The sequence below is a fragment of the Mustelus asterias genome, unplaced genomic scaffold, assembly GCF_964213995.1.
Source record: "Mustelus asterias unplaced genomic scaffold, sMusAst1.hap1.1 HAP1_SCAFFOLD_405, whole genome shotgun sequence".
NCBI lineage: Eukaryota > Metazoa > Chordata > Chondrichthyes > Carcharhiniformes > Triakidae > Mustelus > Mustelus asterias.
In genome coordinates this window covers 351,553-369,552 of record NW_027590360.1, presented here as the reverse complement: position 1 = coordinate 369,552, position 18,000 = coordinate 351,553, and the positions used below count along the sequence as shown (strand labels likewise).

Here is an 18,000-nt window from a genome sequence, read left to right as displayed (position 1 = left end):
CTCACCCTTGCAGCTTTTTCACACACAAGTTTTGACAGCAAGTGCTTGCGGATTACTTAATTCCTATTTGGTAAATGACAGATGTCGAGATAGCAACCAGCTTGAAGAATCCTGGCTGTTTTTTTCTTTTTCCGATGCTGGGGCAGCAAGGGTAGTTGTACTTTCCCACTGGGGTCGGCCAACATGTGGCAGGAGATCCAACAAGCACTGCACGGATTACTTCCACAACGTGCAATGCATTCTCAAATTAAACTCCATGCATCAGCTGTATTTTCCAACAGTATTTTTGGGAACATAAAACGCAGTTCTTACACTTTGATCCTTGTCACCCATTAAACAAATAGCTCGAAGAGTCGGTATCCATCTTTTGAACTCAAGCATCCAGTTGTGCAGTGTAGACTTGGGGACTAGAACCATGTGAGGTCCAGGAATGTTTCTATCATGTTTCATGTACCCAAGAAGAGCAATAGTTTGCAAAGTCTTCCCGAGACCCTGTTAAACAAAGTAAAACAATTAATTCTCTGAGAATCAAAGACTGTTTTTTCATCAGTGTTGTCCTGAAGCATTTCTGAAATGTACTGGAAGAAACCATTCGGCCCATCAAGTTTGTTCTGCAATTTAATTCGATCATAGCTTATCTACACCGTAACTCCATTTATCTGCCTTGGTTCCATTTCCCTTCACACTAATCTAACAAAAACCTTCGTCTCAGTTTTGACATGTCCAGACTAACCGTGCCTCAAGTTTGTTATAAAATAAAAAGCGAGGTTTTGGCAGGAAGTAGGAGAAAACAAACGTTCCAGGTTTCCGCTAATCTTTGAATGGTACACCCTCGAACATCCGGGAGAAGATACTTGTTCCCTGTTTAGAAACATCGAAGATAGGAGCAGGAGGAGGCCATTTGGCCCTTCGAGCCTGCTCCGCCATTCATTACGATCATGGCGGATCATCCAACTCAATAGCCTCATCCTGCCCCCCCCCCAATAACCTTTGATCCCATTCACCCCAAGTGCTTTACCGAGCCACCTCTTGAATACATATAATGAATGCTTCACCCCGTTTTGAACCGGGAACCTTTCACGTGAGGCGAACGTGATAACCACTACACTACAGAGACATTTATCTTATTAAATCCTTTAAACTAAACGTCTCACATGCCAACACCAAACAATTGTTAAGTCTACAATCAATGTGTTTTCATACCGTTTCATCTGCCAGGATACCATTAATGCCATTCTCAGATAAAGAAATCAGGCAATTCAGTCCACGGATCTGATAGTCGCGGAGTTTCCCTCCTTTTACATCTGTGGAAGAGACCCCAAACATTTAGAGCCTTCAACCGTTGCAAGAGTCTGTACAGAATACAGCTCAAGGGGAAATGAAATCAGTGCCATGACCAAAAGGAAAAGTATTACTGTTTCAGGAACCATTGAACTGAAAGCACCATGATAGCTTGAGACAACAAAAAGCAAGCAGCACAATCCATTTGGTATTAGGGTCTCAATGTTTGCATAAAGAATGTCAGCGTTCAGACGCAGGCTCCAAAACAAAGGTGGTGATTTTCACCACGACTACTACCATTCTATAGCAACTAAATTGACCAATAAAACAAGGCCAAAGTATATACAGAAACATAAACTGTTAAACAGAGCCCCTAAACTTCACTAAGGCAAGTATGAGCAAGATTGGGAGGGCAGAGAGAAGGAATGATGGTGAGGAACCAGTTTACTGGGCTTTGACTGCTTTGTAAGAAATCATTGCATGGACATTACTGGGATTTTGAATATGTTATGAGTATTTGGAGCATTGCGTGCCGTTCTGGTCATCACACTACCAGAGGACGTGGAAGCTTTGGAGAGAGTGCAAAGAAGGTTCACCAGGATGTTGCCTGGTCTCAAGGGTGTTGGCAATGAGGAGAGGTTGAATAAACTAGGATTGTTTTCATTGGAAAGACAGAGGCTGAGGACAGACCTGATAGAGGTGGACACAATGATGAGAGGCACAGGCAGGGTGGATAGTCAGAAGCTTTTTTCCAAGGGTGGCAGTGTTAATTACAAGGGGGCGCAGGTTCAAGGTAAGAGGGGTAAAATTTAAGAGAGATGTGTGGAGGAAGTTTCTCACAGAGTGGTGGGTGCCTGGAATGCACTACCAGGGGAGGTGGTGGAAGCAGGCACATTAACAACATTTAAGAGGCATCTCAACGGGTAAATGAATAGGGAGGGAAGAGAGGGATACAGACCCAAATAAGGACAGAAGGGTTTTTCTTTATTTTAGTAAGGGCATCATGATTGGCACAGGCTGGGAGGGCTGGAGGGCCTGTCTTGTGCTGTACTTTTCTTTGTTGTTTGATTGGGGAAATGCCATTTGGGAGAACAGATCATTCAGCTCACCATTTCATAGGGTAAGGAACTGATTATACATGATTCTCAACACCAAAAGGACAGCATGTTACATGTACACAATCTGTATGATAATCCAATTATTCCTCATGAAAACAGATGGTTCATTTTCATGTGGCTCACACTAACATGTTAAAATGGCTGCTAGGACCCCATGAAAAATAAGTTGCAGCAGTTTCAACTCAGTTCCTTGGGAGCACTGGTTGAGAGGGCAGAGCTGAACAAAACAAAGAGCAAGGTGAAAGGCTGATATATGAAACGCATGTCATACTGGCATGAGGGAGATCTTTCAGCTTTACCCTGCATTTTATTCATGCTGAATCTGACCTCAAAATACTCAATATCCACAATATCCAGTCAGAAAATATAATGTCAGATTACAAGTTAGGCTGGAGTGAGTCTGTGGTGTCTGTCAGCATTAGTAGATTGTTCCATTAAAAAGACCCCTTATGCCAATAAATACAGCCAATTAAACCAGGAGAACGGGAGGTGCTGTTTTTGGAGATTTAATTACAACAGTCTCAAATGTTCCCACAAGTCTAATTTTGACAAAATTGAACACTGCACATCGATGAATGGTGACTGAAAATGTGAAAGCAATTGGGAAAAGGTAGTGAAAACTGAGCGACATTAACTCATGTATGAAATAATGAATAAAATGGCTTTACGCACATGATGGGGATTCTTCAAACCTTGTACAGACATTGGTTGTCTTGCTGTTTTCTGACAGTAGCTCTTCATCCTCTTCCTGTTCCGTACGACGATGCCGATAGCTAAGAATTAAAAGTGAATTGTTTCGTGCGAGGGGTTACTATTACTTTCCAAACCATTTTAAAAGAGCTGTTACTGCAGTCAATTTCAAATCCACAATCACTTCAGAATAAACAGCACCGTACAAATTATTTTGGAGATTGTGCATCACTTTTGTGGTGAAGATTAGTACATAGAATCCTAAAGTGCAGAAAGAGGCCATTTGGCCCATGGAGTCTGCACCGGCCTCAATCCCACCCAGACCCTATCCCCATAATGCCATGCATTTACCCTCGCTAGTTCCCCTGACACTAAGGGGCAATTTAGCATGGCCAATTCACCTAACCCTAATCTTTGGACTGCGGGATGAAACCGGAACACCCGGAGGAAACCCACGCAGACACGGGGAGAATGTGCAAACACTATACAGACAGTGACCCAAGCCGGGACTCGAACCTGGGTCCCTGGCGCTGTGGGGCAGCAGTGCTAACCACTGCCACACTGCCACCCTAACTACTGTGCCACCATGCCCTACGTACAGCATGTTATTGAAGTAAGATTCAAAATTGCAATTCATGCAGATGGCCATTGTTTTAATTTAAAGTTGATACCAAACATAAACTTTGAAATCTACTGTTATGTAAATACTCTCCCAAGACCCTGGTAGATTACACAACATATTAGTACTTTTTAATTTAATTAGGTAATTACACATGTATAATCTTGTGTGCCAATGGTTGTCAACAGACTCTTCAATCATACATGTGACACATTTCATAACATCAGTGTTTTGAATGCAAGGTTGACAGGAATTCCACACCTGTTATACGGATGCAGGATATTTGAACACTTGGTGACTAAGATGCTGTTTCAACTTTAAAAAGGCAGAGAAAAGGTGTAGGCCATGCAACCTCAGACATCTGTTTATTCAATTAAATCATGCCTGCTGTTGCTTCATATCACTTGATAGTGCAGCCAACAAAGAAAAAAATCCATTCAGAAAATTTAACACCCACAGCCATTTGGGGCAGACCTTTCCACCAAGTGGAACGAAATAGCCCTCACTTTCAATCCTAACTAACCTCGTTCTAATATTAAGATGTGCCCCCTTGAACCAGATTTCCCTCAAAAGAAATTAGTCTCTGTATCTACCCTATCAAATCCCCTAATCATTTTAAACACCTCAATTTGGTCACTCTTTAATACACTAAGCTTAACGGAATGAAAGCCAAATTTACGGAACATGTTATGTTCTCATAACCTGACACTAAGACCAGATAGCATCCCGCTGCCAGACCAATATTACTTTCCTGAGGTTCGTTGCCCAGAACCAAAGGCAGTTCTCCAGCTGAGGTTTGACCAAGGCTCTGTACAACTTCCTTATTTTTTCATCCCAAACTATTTTGAGATAAATGCCATCTTCCTCTTAGCATATTCCATTATCTTTTGTAACAGTGCAGTAATATCGTGTTATTTGTATATATGGAAACTCAAATCTCTTTTGCTCCTCCACAACTAATCTCTCTTGTCGAAAACACTTAGATTTGTCTTTCTCAGTTCCAAAGTGGATGGCCTCACACTTCTCCACACTGAACTACATTTGCCACAGCTTTGCCCACTCATTGGGCTATGCCCTCTTTGCAACTCCATCATATGATCCCAATTTGTGGTTGCTCCTAACCTAGTCTGCAAATCTGGATGAAGCAGTAAAGAGTTATATCCAAATCACTGAAAGCCGAGGCCCCAAAACCTCAAGGAGGAATGAAAGCTTTACTTCCACCATTCTACTTTGATCCCAACATTAACGCCTCTTTGGCCTTCAAACACCAGGAACACTTTCCAAGTTGAAATCTCTCAGAATTTGCATCATGAATCCAAAAATACATTGCCTGGAATATATCTTACTGGCCAACTGACAGAAGCGTCTGTTTCTCATCTTTCTTTAATCGAGGGCACCCGGGTTTCATCTTTAAAGGAGACGTTGGAGTTTTCTGTGCAGCAGGTTGGATAAAGTGGGCAAAAAGCTCGGTCTGTTGCAGCAGATAATCAAATCTGTCGAACAAGAAAAATAAATGTTAATAAGAAAATAAAGCATTGAGAATTAACGTCACAAGAGTGTGCAAACACATCTCATTTAATCTACAGTCAATCTACTGTTCTCCTTGTAGGGGCTGCAGATTTGTTTTTATTGAGGCGTAATAGTACGTGTCTTTGGAAAACAGCCTTTCACCTGGTATTACTTTGTAAATTGGGCAACTGAGTAACATTTGGGTGAGGTGGGGAAAGAAGAATAAAGACAACCCTCTCTGCTGTGGGGGCTATTAAATCATTCCCACTGTAATTGAGATTTCACTTTGTGCGAGTAAATTCAAAAATGCTCTTCAAACACAACCTATATTTCTACATACAGGATAGTACCCAAATGTGTATAGTACTATACGTGACAGCCTCAAATTTAGCACTGTTCATGCTTAGAAACATAGAAACATAGAAAACTACAGCACAAAACAGGCCCTTCGGCCCCACAAGTTGTGCCGAACATATCCCTACCTTTTAGGCTACCTATAACCTTCCATCCTATTAAGTCCCATGTACTCATCCAGGAGTCTCTCAAAAGACCCTATTGAGTTTGCCTCCACTACCACTGATGGCAGCCGATTCCACTGGCCCACCACCCTCTGTGTGAAAAACTTCCCCCTAATATTTCCCCTGTACCTACCCCCGCAGCACCTTAAACCTGTGTCCTCTCGTAGCAACCATTTCCACCCTGGGAAAAAGCCTCTGAGAGTCCACCCGATCTATGCCTCTCAACACCTTATACACCTCTATTAGGTCTCCTCTCATCCTTCGTCTCTCCAAGGAGAAAAGACCGAGCTCCCTCAGCCTATCCTCATAAGGCATGCCACTCAATCCAGGCAACATCCTTGTAAATCTCCTCTGCACCCTTTCAATCTTTTCCACATCCTTCCTGTAATGAGGAAGGAGGGGCTGGTCCTCCAACCAATCGGAGTGAATGAGAGGCGGGGCTGGGAGTGGAGCATGCGCAGTGTGCGGGATGGCAATGGGTATGATGTCAGTGAGTGCAATGGCGGCTCGGGGGGAGCGATGGATCCGGCGGGTGGGCGGAGAGGATTCATAACCAGGTTTGTGTACAGCGGAAACTCAGAGAATGAAATCGCCGGTTCCCCGTTTGTACCCAGCGGGAGCCCAGTATTGTTCCCCGTTTCTGCCCCGAGTTCACCGCCGCCATGTTTCCAGCGGGGCTGTGCGCCTGTGCTGCCGCCATCTTTGTGAGGGGCAATGTGAAGTGAGCGTATGCCCAGTGCCATGTTTGTGAGGGGCAATGTCAGGAGAGCGCATGCCCAGTGCCATCTTGGTCTGGGTTTGACCAAAGGGCAGAGGTTAAAGGTGAGAGTGCTTCAGAGGGGATGTGGGGACAATGTTGAGGGGGGCTGAAGAAGGGGCTTGCAGCTCCGAAAGCTTGTGTGGCTTTTGCTACCAAATAAACCTGTTGGACTTTAACCTGGTGTTGTTAAACTTCTTACTGTGTTTTCCCCAGTCCAACGCCGGCATCTCCACATCCTGACAGAATGTTGAGCAGACTGTGTTGCAGATCTGGAACTCGCTGCCTGAGTGGCTGCTGGAGGCAGGGACTCTCTGATTGAAGAAGCTTCTGGACAAACACATCAATACACAAGGTATCGTCGCTGATAGTCCAAGTACATTGATTGGACTCAATTGGTATTGAGGGGGCGGGTTGTGGGGGGAAGTGGGGCAAGGGGGAGGGGTTGAAGGGTGCGAGAGGTTGTGGGGAGGGGATGAGGGGTTTTGGGCGGGGTTGAAGGTTGTGGGGAGGGGGTGAGGGGTTGCGGGGGGCAAGGGATGAGGGGTGGTGGGGGAAGGTAAGTTTGCTGATGACACAAAGGTTGGTGGATTTGTGGATAGCGATGAGGACCATCAGAGGATACAGCAGGATTTCGATCAATCCAAGACTTCGGCAGAGAGGTGGCAGATGGAGTTTCGTCCGGACAAATGTGAAGTAATGCATTTTGGAAGGTCTAACACAGATAGGAAACTTACAGTAAATGGCAGAACCCTTCAGAGTATTGATAGGCAGAGGGATCTGGGTTTACAGGTACACAGGTCACTGAAAGTGGCAATGCAGCTGGAGAAGGTAGTCAAGAAGGCATACGGCATGCTTGCCTTCATCGGCCGGGACATTGAGTTTAAAAATTGGCAAGTCGTGTTGCAGCTTTATAGAAGCTTAGTTAGACCGCACTTGGAATATAGTGTTCAATTCTGGTCGCCACACTGCCAGAAGGATGTGGAGCTTTGGAGAGGGAATAGAAAAGATTTACCAGGATGTGGTCTGGTCTGGAAATCAGCCTCCCACCATTCATTTGTTTATTTCTATGATTCAGGAATCCCAGTGGGTTGTGGCTGAGGCTTTTTTCCAAAGAGTGGGAGCTGAGAACTGAGCTCACTCTGGAGACTCTGTGTCTTTTTTCACTGCACCGCCCCCCCCCCCCCCTTGCTTTGCTTTGCTTTCAATCAATTTCTTGTGTTCCCTCGCACTCTTTCCTGTCCCCATCACTCTCTTCACTATCACTCCCACGCACTCTCAATTTCTCTCTCCACACCTTCATCCTCCCCGTGCTTCACTCATGCCCTTCAGAGACGGAAATCTGCCGTCCTTACCTGGTCTGGTCTACATGCCATTCCAGAGCCACAGCAACATGTCTGACTCTTACCTGTCCTCCCAAATTGCATAGCAAGCCATTTTGTTCAAGGGCACAGTGGGTTAACTCTGCTCCCTCACAGTGGCACGGTGACACAGTGGGTTAACACTGCTGCCTCACAGTGACACGGGTGACACAGTGGGTAAACACTGCTGTCTCACAGTGACACGGTGACACAGTGGGTTAACTCTGCTGCCTCACAGTGACACGGTGACACAGTGGGTTAACACTGCTGCCTCACGGTGGCACAGTGGGTTAACACTGCTGCCTCACAGTGACACGGTGACACAGTGGGTTAACACTGCTCCCTCACAGTGACACGGTGACACAGTGGGTAAACACTGCTGTCTCACAGTGACACGGTGACACAGTGGGTTAACTCTGCTGCCTCACAGTGACATGGTGACACAGTGGGTTAACACTGCTGCTTCACAGTGACACGGTGACACAGTGGGTTAACTCTGCTGTCTCACAGTGACACGGTGACACAGTGGTTAACACTGCTGCCTCACAGCGACACGGTGACACAGTGGGTTAACACTGCTGTCTCATAGTGACACGGTGACACAGTGGGTTAACACTGCTGCTTCACAGTGACACGGTGACACAGTGGTTAACACTGCTGCCTCACAGTGACACGGTGACACAGTGGGTTAACACTGCTGCTTCACAGTGACACGGTGACACAGTGGGTTAACTCTGCTGTCTCACAGCGACACGGTGACACAGTGGGTTAACACTGCTGCCTCACAGTGACACGGTGACACAGTGGGTTAACACTGCTGTCTCATAGTGACACGGTGACACAGTGGGTTAACACTGCTGCCTCACAGTGACACGGTGACACAGTGGGTTAACACTGCTGCCTCACGGTGGCACAGTGGGTTAACACTGCTGTCTCACAGTGACACGGTGACACAGTGGGTAAACACTGCTGCCTCACAGTGACACGGTGACACAGTGGTTAACACTGCTGCCTCACAGTGACACGGTGACACAGTGGGTTAACACTGCTGTCTCACAGTGACACGGTGACACAGTGGGTTAACACTGCTGCCTCACAGCGACACGGTGACACAGTGGGTTAACACTGCTCCCTCACAGTGACACAGTGGGTTGACACGGTGACACAGTGGGTTAACACTGCTGCCTCACAGTGACACGGTGACACAGTGGGTTAACACTGCTGCCTCACAGTGACACGGTGACACAGTGGGTTAACACTGCTGTCTCACAGTGACACGGTGACACAGTGGGTTAACACTGCTGCCTCACAGTGACACGGTGGCACAGTGGGTTAACACTGCTGCCTCACAGTGACACTTTGACACAGTGGGTTAACACTGCTGCCTCACAGCGACACGGTGACACAGTGGGTTAACACTGCTGTCTCACAGTGACACGGTGACACAGTGCATTAACACTGCTGTCTCACAGCGACACGGTGACACAGTGGGTTAACACTGCTGCCTCACAGTGACACGGTGACACAGTGGGTTAACACTGCTGCCTCACGGTGGCACAGTGGGTTAACACTGCTGTCTCACAGTGACACGGTGACACAGTGGGTAAACACTGCTGCCTCACAGTGACACGGTGACACAGTGGTTAACACTGCTCCCTCACAGTGACACAGTGACACAGTGGGTTAACACTGCTGTCTCACAGTGACACGGTGACACAGTGGGTTAACACTGCTGTCTCACAGCGACACGGTGACACAGTGGGTTAACACTGCTGTCTCACAGTGACACGGTGACACAGTGGGTTAACACTGCTGTCTCACAGCGACACGGTGACACAGTGGGTTAACACTGCTGTCTCACAGTGACACGGTGACACAGTGGGTTAACACTGCTGTCTCACAGCGACACGGTGACACAGTGGGTTAACACTGCTGTCTCAGAGCGACACGGTGGCACAGTGGGTTAACACTGCTGCCTCACGGTGACACAGTGGGTTATCACTGCTGCCTCACAGCGACACGGTGACACAGTGGTTAACACTGCTGTCTCACAGTGACACGGTGACACAGTGGGTTAACACTGCTGCCTCACAGTGACACGGTGACACAGTGGGTTAACACTGCTGCCTCACGGTGACACAGTGGGTTAACACTGCTGTCTCACAGTGACACGGTGACACAGTGGGTTAACACTGCTGCCTCACAGTGACACGGTGACACAGTGGGTTTACACTGCTGCCTCACAGTGACACGGTGACACAGTGGGTTAACACTGCTGTCTCACAGTGACACGGTGACACAGTGGGTTAACACTGCTGTCTCACAGTGACACGGTGACACAGTGGGTTAACACTGCTGCCTCACAGTGACACGGTGACACAGTGGGTTAACACTGCTGCCTCACAGTGACACGGTGACACAGTGGGTTAACACTGCTGCCTCACAGTGACACGTTGACACAGTGGTTAACACTGCTGCCTCACAGTGACACGGTGACACAGTGGGTTAACACTGCTGCCTCACAGTGACACGGTGACACAGTGGGTTAACACTGCTGCCTCACAGTGACACGGTGACACAGTGGGTTAACACTGCTGCCTCACAGTGACACGGTGACACAGTGGGTTAACACTGCTGCCTCACAGCGACACGGTGACACAGTGGGTTAACACTGCTGTCTCACAGTGACACGGTGACACAGTGGGTTAACACTGCTGCCTCACAGTGACACGGTGACACAGTGGGTTAACACTGCTGTCTCACAGTGACACGGTGACACAGTGGGTTAACACTGCTGCCTCACAGTGACACGGTGACACAGTGGGTTAACACTGCTGCCTCACAGTGACACGGTGACACAGTGGGTTAACACTGCTGCCTCACAGTGACACGGTGACACAGTGGTTAACACTGCTGTCTCACAGTGACACAGTGGGTTAACACTGCTGTCTCACAGTGACACGGTGAAACAGTGGTTTAACACTGCTGCCTCACAGTGACACGGTGACACAGTGGGTTAACACTGCTGCCTCACAGTGACACGGTGACACAGTGGTTAACACTGCTGTCTCACAGTGACACGGTGAAACAGTGGTTTAACACTGCTGTCTCACAGTGACACGGTGACACAGTGGGTTAACACTGCTGTCTCACAGTGACACGGTGACACAGTGGGTTAACACTGCTGCCTCACAGTGACACGGTGACACAGTGGTTAACACTGCTGTCTCACAGTGACACGGTGACACAGTGGGTTAACACTGCTGTCTCACGGTGACACAGTGGGTTAACACTGCTGCCTCACAGCGACACGGTGACACAGTGGGTTAACACTGCTGTCTCACAGTGACACGGTGAAACAGTGGTTTAACACTGCTGCCTCACAGTGACACGGTGACACGGTGGGTTAACACTGCTGTCTCACAGTGACACGGTGACACAGTGGGTTAACACTGCTGCCTCACAGCGACACGGTGACACAGTGGGTTAACACTGCTGTCTCACAGTGACACGGTGACACAGTGGGTTAACACTGCTGTCTCACAGTGACACGGTGACACAGTGGGTTAACACTGCTGCCTCACAGTGACACGGTGGCACAGTGGGTTAACACTGCTGTCTCACGGTGACACAGTGGGTTAACACTGCTGCCTCACAGCGACACGGTGACACAGTGGGTTAACACTGCTGTCTCACAGTGACACGGTGACACAGTGGGTTAACACTGCTGCCTCACAGTGACACGGTGGCACAGTGGGTTAACACTGCTGCCTCACAGCGACACGGTGACACAGTGGGTTAACACTGCTGCCTCACAGTGACACGGTGACACAGTGGTTAACACTGCTGCCTCACAGTGACACGGTGACACAGTGGTTAACACTGCTGTCTCACAGTGACACGGTGACACAGTGGGTTAACACTGCTGTCTCACAGTGACACGGTGACACAGTGGGTTAACACTGCTGTCTCACAGTGACACGGTGACACAGTGGGTTAACACTGCTGTCTCACAGTGACACGGTGACACAGTGGGTTAACACTGCTGCCTCACAGTGACACGGTGGCACAGTGGGTTAACACTGCTGCCTCTCAGTGACACGGTGACACAGTGGGTTAACACTGCTGCCTCACAGTGACACGATGACACAGTGGGTTAACACTGCTGCCTCACAGTGACACAGTGGGTTAACACTGCTGTCTCACAGTGACACGGTGACACAGTGGGTTAACACTGCTGTCTCACAGTGACACGGTGACACAGTGGGCTAACACTGCTGCCTCTCAGTGACACGGTGACACAGTGGGTTAACACTGCTGCCTCACAGTGACACGGTGACACAGTGGGTTAACACTGCTCCCTCACAGTGACACAGTGTGTTAACACTGCTGCCTCACAGTGACACGGTGACACAGTGGTTAACACTGCTGCCTCACAGTGACACGGTGACACAGTGGTTAACACTGCTGTCTCACAGTGACACGGTGACACAGTGTGTTAACACTGCTGCCTCACAGTGACACGGTGACACAGTGGGTTAACACTGCTGCCTCACAGTGACACGGTAGCACAGTGGGTTAACACTGCTGCCTCACAGTGACACGGTGACACAGTGGGTTAACACCGCTGTCTCACAGTGACACGGTGGCACAGTGGTTCGCACTGCTGCCTCACAGTGACACGGTGACACAGTGGGTTAACACTGCTGTCTCACAGTGACACGGTGACACAGTGGGTTAACTCTGCTGCCTCACAGTGACACGGTGACACAGTGGGTTAACACTGCTGTCTCACTGTGACACGGTGACACAGTGGTTAACACTGCTGCCTCACAGTGACACGGTGACACAGTGGTTAACACTACTGTCTCACAGTGACACGGTGACACAGTGGGTTAACACTGCTGCCTCACAGTGACACGGTAGCACAGTGGGTTAACACTGCTGCCTCACTGTGACACAGTGACACAGTGGGTTAACACTGCGCCCTCACAGTGACACAGTGGGTTAACACTGCTGCCTCACAGTGACACAGTGGTTAACACTGCTGCCTCACAGTGACACGGTGACACAGTGCGTTAACACTGCTGCCTCACAGTGACACGGTGACACAGTGGGTTAACACTGCACCCTCACAGTGACACGGTAGCACAGTGGGTTAACACTGCTGTCTCACAGTGACACGGTGACACAGTGGGTTAACACTGCTGTCTCACAGTGACACGGTGACACAGTGGGTTAACACTGCTGCCTCACAGTGACACGGTGGCACAGTGGGTTAACACTGCTGTCTCACAGTGACACGGTGGCACAGTGGGTTAACACTGCTGTCTCACAGTGACACAGTGGGTTAACACTGCTGTCTCACAGTGACACGGTGGCACAGTGGGTTAACACTGCGCCCTCACAGTGACACAGTGGGTTAACACTGCTGTCTCACAGTGACACGGTGGCACAGTGTGTTAACACTGCTGTCTCACAGTGACACGGTGACACAGTGGGTTAACACTGCTGCCTCACAGTGACACGGTAGCACAGTGGGTTAACACTGCTGCCTCACGGTGACACGGTGACACAGTGGTTAACACTGCTGTCTCACAGTGACACGGTAGCACAGTGGGTTAACACTGCTGCCTCACAGTGACACGGTGACACAGTGGGTTAACACTGCTGCCTCACAGTGACACGGTGACACAGTGGGTTAACACTGCTGTCTCACAGCGACACGGTGACACATTGGGTGAACACTGCTGCCTCACAGTGACACGGTGACACAGTGGGTTAACACTGCTGTCTCACAGTGACACGGTGACACAGTGGGTTAACACTGCTGTCTCACAGTGACACGGTGACACAGTGGGTTAACACTGCTGCCTCACAGTGACACGGTGACACAGTGGGTTAACACTGCTGCCTCACAGTGACACGGTGACACAGTGGGTTAACACTGCTGCCTCACAGTGACACGGTGACACAGTGGGTTAACACTGCTGCCTCACAGTGACACGGTGACACAGTGGGTTAACACTGCTGCCTCACAGTGACACGGTGACACAGTGGGTTAACACTGCTGTCTCACAGTGACACGGTGACACAGTGCGTTAACACTGCTGCCTCACAGTGACACGGTGACACAGTGGGTTAACACTGCACCCTCACAGTGACACGGTAGCACAGTGGGTTAACACTGCTGTCTCACAGTGACACGGTGACACAGTGGGTTAACACTGCTGTCTCACAGTGACACGGTGACACAGTGGGTTAACACTGCTGCCTCACAGTGACACGGTGGCACAGTGGGTTAACACTGCTGTCTCACAGTGACACGGTGGCACAGTGGGTTAACACTGCTGTCTCACAGTGACACGGTGACACAGTGGGTTAACACTGCTGTCTCACAGTGACACGGTGGCACAGTGGGTTAACACTGCTGCCTCACAGTGACACGGTGACACAGTGGGTTAACACTGCTGCCTCACAGTGACACAGTGACACAGTGGGTTAACACTGCTGCCTCACAGTGACACGGTGACACAGTGGGTTAACACTGCTGCCTCACAGTGACACAGTGACACAGTGGGTTAACACTGCTGCCTCACAGCGACACGGTGGCACAGTGGGTTAACACTGCTGCCTCACAGTGACACAGTGACACAGTGGGTTAACACTGCTGCCTCACAGTGACACGGTGACACAGTGGGTTAACACTGCTGTCTCACAGTGACACGGTGGCACAGTGGGTTAACACTGCGCCCTCACAGTGACACAGTGGGTTAACACTGCTGTCTCACAGTGACACGGTGGCACAGTGTGTTAACACTGCTGTCTCACAGTGACACGGTGACACAGTGGATTAACACTGCTGCCTCACAGTGACACGGTAGCACAGTGGGTTAACACTGCTGCCTCACAGTGACACGGTGACACAGTGGTTAACACTGCTGTCTCACAGTGACACGGTAGCACAGTGGGTTAACACTGCTGCCTCACAGTGACACGGTGACACAGTGGGTTAACACTGCTGCCTCACAGTGACACGGTGACACAGTGGGTTAACACTGCTGTCTCACAGCGACACGGTGACACATTGGGTGAACACTGCTGCCTCACAGTGACACGGTGACACAGTGGGTTAACACTGCTGTCTCACAGTGACACGGTGACACAGTGGGTTAACACTGCTGTCTCACAGTGACACGGTGACACAGTGGGTTAACACTGCTGCCTCACAGTGACACGGTGACACAGTGGGTTAACACTGCTGCCTCACAGTGACACGGTGACACAGTGGGTTAACACTGCTGCCTCACAGTGACACGGTGACACAGTGGGTTAACACTGCTGCCTCACAGTGACACGGTGACACAGTGGGTTAACACTGCTGCCTCACAGTGACACGGTGACACAGTGGGTTAACACTGCTGTCTCACAGTGACACGGTGACACAGTGGGTTAACACTGCTGCCTCACAGTGACACGGTGACACATTGGGTTCACACTGCTGCCTCACAGTGACACGGTGACACAGTGGGTGAACACTGCTCCCTCGACATGACACGGTGACACAGTGGGTTAACACTGCTGCCTCACAGCGACACGGTGACACAGTGGGTGAACACTGCTCCCTCGACATGACACGGTGACACAGTGGGTTAACACTGCTGCCTCACAGCGACACGGTGACACAGTGGGTTAACACTGCTGCCTCACGGTGACACAGTGGGTTAACACTGCTGCCTCACAGTGACACGGTGACACAGTGGGTTAACACTGCTGCCTCACAGTGACACGGTGACACAGTGGGTTAACACTGCTGCCTCACAGTGACACGGTGACACAGTGGGTTAACACTGCTGCCTCACAGTGACACGGTGGCACAGTGGGTTAACACTGCTGCCTCACAGTGACACGGTGACACAGTGGGTTAACACTGCTGTCTCACAGCGACACGGTGACACAGTGGGTTAACACTGCTGCCTCACAGTGACACAGTGGGTTAACACTGCTGTCTCACAGTGACACGGTGACACAGTGGGTTAACACTGCTGCCTCACAGTGACACGGTGACACAGTGGGTTAACACTGCTGCCTCACAGTGACACGGTGGCACAGTGGGTTAACACTGCTGCCTCACAGTGACACGGTGACACAGTGGGTTAACACTGCTGTCTCACAGCGACACGGTGACACAGTGGGTTAACACTGCTGCCTCACAGTGACACAGTGGGTTAACACTGCTGCCTCACAGTGACACGGTGACACAGTGGGTTAACACTGCTGCCTCTCAGTGACACGGTGACACAGTGGGTTAACACTGCTGTCTCACAGCGACACGGTGACACAGTGGGTTAACACTGCTCCCTCGACATGACACGGTGACCCAGTGGCTTAACACTGCTGTCTCACAGTGACACGGTGACACAGTGGGTTAACACTGCTGTCTCACAGTGACACAGTGGTTAACACTGCTGTCTCACAGTGACACGGTGACACAGTGGGTTAACACTGCTGCCTCACAGTGACACGGTGACACAGTGGGTTAACACTGCTGCCTCACAGTGACACGGTGACACAGTGGGTTAACACTGCTGTCTCACAGTGACACGGTGACACAGTGGGTTAACACTGCTGCCTCACAGTGACACGGTGACACAGTGGGTTAACACTGCTGCCTCTCAGTGACACGGTGACACAGTGGGTTAACACTGCTGCCTCACAGTGACACGGTGACACAGTGGGTTAACACTGCTGTCTCACAGTGACACAGTGACACAGTGGGTTAACACTGCTGCCTCACAGTGACACGGTGACACAGTGGGTTAACACTGCTGTCTCACAGTGACACGGTGACACAGTGGGTTAACACTGCTGTCTCACAGTGACACGGTGACACAGTGGGTTAACACTGCTGCCTCACAGTGACACGGTGACACAGTGGGTTGACACTGCTGCCTCACAGTGACACGGTGACACAGTGGGTTAACACTGCTGCCTCACAGTGACACGGTGACACAGTGGGTTAACACTGCTGCCTCACAGTGACACGGTGACACAGTGGGTTAACACTGCTGTCTCACAGTGACACGGTGACACAGTGGGTTAACACTGCTGCCTCACAGTGACACGGTGACACAGTGGGTTAACACTGCTGCCTCTCAGTGACACGGTGACACAGTGGGTTAACACTGCTGCCTCACAGTGACACGGTAGCACAGTGGGTTAACACTGCTGCCTCACAGTGACACGGTGACACAGTGGGTTAACACTGCTGTCTCACAGTGACACGGTGACACAGTGGGTTAACACTGCTGTCTCACAGTGACACGGTGACACAGTGGGTTAACACTGCTGCCTCACAGTGACACGGTGACACAGTGGGTTAACACTGCTGCCTCACAGTGACACGGTGACACAGTGGGTTAACACTGCTGCCTCACAGCGACACGGTGACACAGTGGGTTAACACTGCTGCCTCACAGTGACACGGTGACACAGTGGGTTAACACTGCTGCCTCACAGCGACACGGTGAAAAAGTGGGTTAACACTGCTGTCTCACAGTGACACAGTGACACAGTGGGTTAACACTGCTGCCTCACAGTGACACGGTGACACAGTGGGTTAACACTGCTGCCTCACAGCGACACGGTGACACAGTGGGTTAACACTGCTGCCTCACGGTGACACAGTGGGTTAACACTGCTGCCTCACAGTGACACGGTGGCACAGTGGGTTAACACTGCTCCCTCATCATGACATGGTGACACAGTGGGTTAACACTGCTGCCTCACAGTGACACGGTGACAGTGGGTTAACACTGCTGTCTCACAGTGACACGGTGACACAGTGGGTTAACACTGCTCCCTCATCATGACATGGTGACACAGTGAGTTAACACTGCTGCCTCACAGTGACACGGTGACAGTGGGTTAACACTGCTGCCTCACAGTGACACGGTGACACAGTGGGTTAACACTGCTGCCTCACAGTGACACGGTGACACAGTGGGTTAACACTGCTGCCTCACAGTGACACGGTGACACAGTGGGTTAACACTGCTGCCTCACAGTGACACGGTGACACAGTGGGTTAACACTGCTGTCTCACAGTGACACGGTGACACAGTGGGTTAACACTGCTGCCTCACAG

At 50.0% G+C, this 18,000-nt stretch overlaps 1 long non-coding RNA gene and 1 pseudogene across 1 annotated transcript in view; one reads left to right on the top strand and one right to left on the bottom strand.

Moving 5' to 3' along the window:
• The window catches only part of LOC144486591 (SWI/SNF-related matrix-associated actin-dependent regulator of chromatin subfamily A member 5-like), a 29,002-nt pseudogene extending 23,384 nt beyond the window's left edge, over window positions 1-5,618 (bottom strand).
• Window positions 5,619-6,179: 561 nt separating this feature from the next.
• The window catches only part of LOC144486590 (uncharacterized), an 83,229-nt gene continuing 71,408 nt past the window's right edge, over window positions 6,180-18,000 (top strand). The window contains exons 1-2 of the long non-coding RNA XR_013496281.1: window positions 6,180-6,292; window positions 6,709-6,847. This is a non-coding gene — a long non-coding RNA (uncharacterized LOC144486590). The remainder of the gene's footprint in view (window positions 6,293-6,708; window positions 6,848-18,000) is intronic.